Below are 5,363 nucleotides of genomic sequence, written 5' to 3'. Positions count from 1 at the left end.
GATTATTTCCTCCCCCTCCCTTATGTGTTCATTGAGTGCACCTGTTTTGAATTATGTATAATTAGTGAGGCTTTATTTAGTCAGCCGGCCCGCCTGGTTCCTTGTGCGGGATTAATTATTGTGACCTTCTGTGTTGTGTAAACTTGTGTGCACGTCTGTGAGTTACGTGCTTTCCCATTTCGTGGGTCTTTTCTGGACAGTTTAAGTCCCCCTGTTTGGGGCGTTTGTTTTGTATTACGCCCTGTGTTTTCGTGGGGTTGGCTTATGTTCGCCGTTGTGGTGCATTAAAATAGCACTCCCCTGAACTCTCTGCTTCCTGCGCCTGACTTCTCACCCACTACACTCAGAACGTTACAATCATGCATGGCATACCCAGGATTTAACCCCCCTAGGTACGACTGATCATTCCTGGCCCATTTCCAATATCGTTAGGTCCTGGTTATTGATCAATCGGCCTATGTGCAGCAAACAGGTTAGATCTCAAACATTTGTCATCCATTTTTTGCATAATAAATTAGAATGAACGACTAGAGGACTGGGAGCTGAAACTTTTGAATGTTTCTCTCCATCAGAAAAATGCTTGAGTGGAGAGAATGTTTTACTCGTGGTTTGGTGCCCTCAACATTTGTGAACAAACTGAAACAGACAGTCAGACAGTGCATGACCTGAGTGAAAAGAAGGAGCACAAACAATGGCCAATGTTTGCCCTTGGACAGTTGGCCATTGGATAGATCTACAGATCTACTATAATGAGTTCCTCCCATCATATTTGTTTGCCTGGGATGATGATGAGGGACAGATGGGTTGCCCTTTGGCAGAGAGAGGTTGTGTAATGCTTTGCGATCAAGGATTAGGACTTTCACGCTGTTTTCATGTAACATATGGTCGGTCCGAGTGTATGGCCCACGCAATGATGACCTCACCCTCAGCCCAGACATAGCCAGCCCACAGAGCAACACTGCACCACACACACACACACACACACACACACACACACACAGTTCAGCTAGACCATCCCGTCCAAACAAATATGCTGTAACCAATTTAAATGTATTCAACAGATTACTTCTCCACATAGAATTGTGATGCCACTTGAATTAGTACATTGTGCTCATAATGCAAAATCATGGAGAAAGGCTGTGGTAAGCAGGCTTTGATTCATTTGATTAAATAGCAACCATCAGGGCTTTCTGGCTGGCTGGCACGCTTTCCTAATGCTGATGGCTGCTCTTTATGTTCTAATTCTATCCAGCCAACATCCACCTAACAGAGACAAACACTCACAACACAATCAGGTAAGCCATTATCAGGAAGCCAGTCCCTCACCCAAACCCTGTAGCACCTCATCCACTCCACTCAGTGAAATCCTCAGGCATCTCTACTGCTGTGGTGCCTTCAGACATACTGAAGGTACAGGTATTGATTATTGCTCCTTGTTGCTTTCACTCGTCTGACCGATAGACCCTGCAAGATGCCCTGCACGGCAGGTAAAAGTCTGGTGGGCATACAGTACATTCAGAAAGTATTCAGACCCTTTGACTTTTTCCACATTTTTGTAACATTACAGCCTTATTCTAAAATGGATTAAATACAAATTTTACTTCATCAATCTACACACAATAACCCGTAATGACAAAAACAGTTTTTTAGAAAAACAGAAATACCTTATTTACTTAAGTATTCAGACCCTTTGCTGTGAGAATCGAAATTGAGCTCAGGTGCATCCTGTTTCCATTGATCATCCTTGAGATGTTTCTACAACTTGATTGGAGTCCACCTGTGGTAAATTCAATTGATTGGTGATGATTTGGAAAGGCACACACCTGTCTATATAAGGTCCCACAGTTGACAGTGCATGTCAGAGCAAAAACCAAGCCATGAAGTCAAATGAGTCTCTGTAGAGCTCCAAGACAGGATTGTGTCGAGGCACAGATCTGGTGAAGGGTACCAACACATTTTGGCAGTATTGAAGGGCCCATGAACACAGTGGCCTCCATCATTCTTAAATGGAAGATGTTTGGAACCACCAAGACTCTTTCTAGCGCCTGGTCAAACTGAGCTATCGGGGGTGAATGGCCTTGGTCAGGGGAGTGACCAAGAACCCGATGGTCACTCTGATAGAGCTCCAGACTTCCCCTGTGGAGATGGGAGAACTTTCCAGAAGGACAACCATCTCTGAAGCACTCCACCAATCAGGCCTTTATGGCAGAGTGAGCAGACGGATGCCAAAGAAGTGGGTCACAGTTTCCACACACACACACACACACACACACACACATGCACTTTCACACACACACACATACATACACACACACACACACACCGCCTGCTGGAAAGAATCCCCAGAGGATCATCATTAAGAGGCAACAGACGTGGCTCTGGACTTCAGAGAACACGTTCAGCCACACAAGGGGCTTGTTCCAATGCCAAGGCATGAGGAGTGTAAACATCACATAAACAAGGGGATGAGAGGGAGGAGACTAGAATAGACAGAGATAAAAACACAACTGATGTTGGCAGTTATTTTTCCCTCTTCCTCTCTGAACCATCCATTGACATTCCCATAGGAACATCAGTTTCCTTGTTTCTCTTTTCCTTGCCTTTCTTAAACCACTGTAACCTTAAACCAGACTGTTCTAAAATAAATCTGATTATTCCTAATGAGTAGTTTCATTTTATTTCATTTTGAAGAGGTGGTGAACTTTAGTTTCATACCACAGCCACTGTGGAGGGACATGAGTCTGGTAAACAAGACCAGCTTCACTGTAATAAAACCCAACTGTGCCACTGCCACCAAGTGGTGATATGTGACAGTGCAGCAAAGTTGCCGCACCTATTTTAACAGCACTGAGTGGACCCATGCTGGTCTTCTCCCAGTGAGAAGTGACTGACAATATATTTTACAAAGGAAATCCATGAGGCAATAAAAGGATCAAGCAGTTTAATGTAAACCAGTCTTCAGGCAGTCTTTCAGTTATTGTTCATGGTGGTACAGTCAGATCTGGATTGGCCTGCTTTGTATTATGCAATTGCAGATGATACACTGCCCCATCATAGAGTCACTAACAAATCAGTCACAGTAAACAGTATCCTATCTATTCTCTGTCTGCCTGCCTGCCTGTCTGTCTGTCTGTCTGTCTGTCTGTCTTTCTCTCTCTCTCACGCACATGCCCCCCCCCCCCCCCCCCCCACCCAAGCATTAAGAAGATCCCCCACCCAGAAGGCATGGTGGGTAATCCGTGTGGTCAGCGTGTCTGTGTCTGAGTCAGGAGGTGAGTCCCCTCTGCTAAACCAATGGATGAGCCCAGCAGGATGCCATTACTGTAAGCTCTGATCAGCACCACAGTCATCACCCACTGTTAGGGACAGCCACTCTAAGATGATTGGTCAAACACACACACACAGACACAGGCGCACACACACACACACACACATCTCAAATGGCTCACAACCAACAAGCCAGGGACTGAGGGAACAGCCTGGCCTAATGATCCTTTCTTTTGGGTAGCTAGATATTCTCCTGGATCAGACTCTTTTTACTGTAACTGAGAGAACAGCAGACAGTAACCGTAAACCCATATGTGCCAGATAACTGTATTGAGATCCAGGTAAATTAATCCTTGTTCCTGATTGACAGGGGATTTCAAGGTAGGATTTGCCCTGGTCACGTTGGGGTCTTACAATCTTTATTTTTTTTTACTCAATGGGACATTCTGGTAAAAAAAAGAAGAAAGTGAAACAACTTTACTTATGAGAGAGGTTTTTCTGTCACTCTTTTAAGCCAACTTCTGAAGAGAAACTCCTTTTGATGTATAATTCATAGTTACTTAGCTCAGGCAGAAGGCAGTACACAATATACCAGAGATAACAGGCAACAACAAAGACAGACACAGCAAACGTCATTAGAAGAAAGTGTTTTCAGAGAGCAAATTGAGATAGATTAAAGTCTTAGTGCAGTCTTTGTGTGTGCGTGTGTGTGTGTCACTTTGGAGTAGAAAACAATGTTTAGCAATGTTGCCAAGTGGCTCTGCAGGCACTGTGAGTGAAACATGGCGATCAGAATAGATGTCATACACAGCATGTATATAGGATGTACTACTTCCCTGTTGATTTGATGACCACAGAGACAGCTGGAGTTATGGTCTCCCTGGACACCTCCTGACACACTCACACACATACATGCAGGCTTTACACTCACACTCTGTTCCTGTCCAACTAAGCCTATTAAATAGAAGCAGAGGGTCAGTGTGTGAATCCGTTTGAGAGCGTGTGACGGCGTGAGAAAAACTGTACCCTGCTGCAGTAACAGGCTTAGAAGGGGTAACGCCCCACTGACCCACTGAACATAGGTCACAGGGGTGTTCCATCAGAAACAAGTCTTTCTCAGGTTTTTTCCGGTTCCACTCATTTCATTAACAGTGGTTACAGCCTGCCCCTCGTCTACAACGAATGACGATGAATGCCAAAACAAAGTGTGATCAGCATGCATACGGCTGGTCGCACTGCGGAGAAGGCAGCGCTGCAGAGAAGGAAGAGTGGGAGGTCAGTGTGGTGTATTGATCTGTTCCCTCTGAGGTGTCAATGTAAAGGTAGAGTTATGGGACAAACAGGGCCTTACGAGAGGACGCTCCCATCCAATCCATCTACAGGAGACGAGATTGAGTGCAGAGACTGCTCGTAATACAAACATGAATCTGTCCGCGTGGTGTCTCATGCAAGCTACGTTGAGTGTACAAAACATTAGGAACACCTTCCAAATGTTGAGTTACACCCCCACAGCCTCAATTTGTTGGGGCATGGACTCTACAAGGTGTCGAAAACATTACACAGGGATGCTGGCTCCAATGCTGACTCCAATGCTTCCCACAATTGTGACAAGATGGCTGGATGTCCTTTGGGTGGTGGACCATTCTTGATACACACGTCAAACTGTTGAGCGTGAAAACCCAGCAGCTTTGCAGTTCTTGACACACTCAAACCGTTGCGCCTGGCACCTACTACCATACCCGTTCAAAGCCACTTAAATATTTTGTGTTGACTCTTTACCGTCTGAATAGCACACATACACAATCCATGTCTCAATTGGCTCAAAAAAATATTATTTAACCTGTCTCCTCCCCTTCATCTACACTGATTGAAGTGGTGACATAAATAAGTGATCATAGCTTTCACTTGGATTCACCTGGTCAGTCTATATCATGGAAAGAGCAGGTGTTCCTAATGTTTTGTACACTCAGTGTATCTTCCCTGTGTGTACACACAGACAGACACTCTGGAGCTATACTCTCCAATAACGGTCACAACCCCGTGAGTGCATAAATGTTACCAAGTTTCTGTAGGCATTAAGGTGTGTTGGGAGTGAT

This window comes from Oncorhynchus mykiss, chromosome 12 (genome assembly GCF_057628025.1).
Source record: "Oncorhynchus mykiss isolate SJ-2025 chromosome 12, ASM5762802v1, whole genome shotgun sequence".
Taxonomy (NCBI): Eukaryota; Metazoa; Chordata; class Actinopteri; order Salmoniformes; family Salmonidae; genus Oncorhynchus; species Oncorhynchus mykiss.
This window is presented reverse-complemented; position numbering follows the sequence as displayed.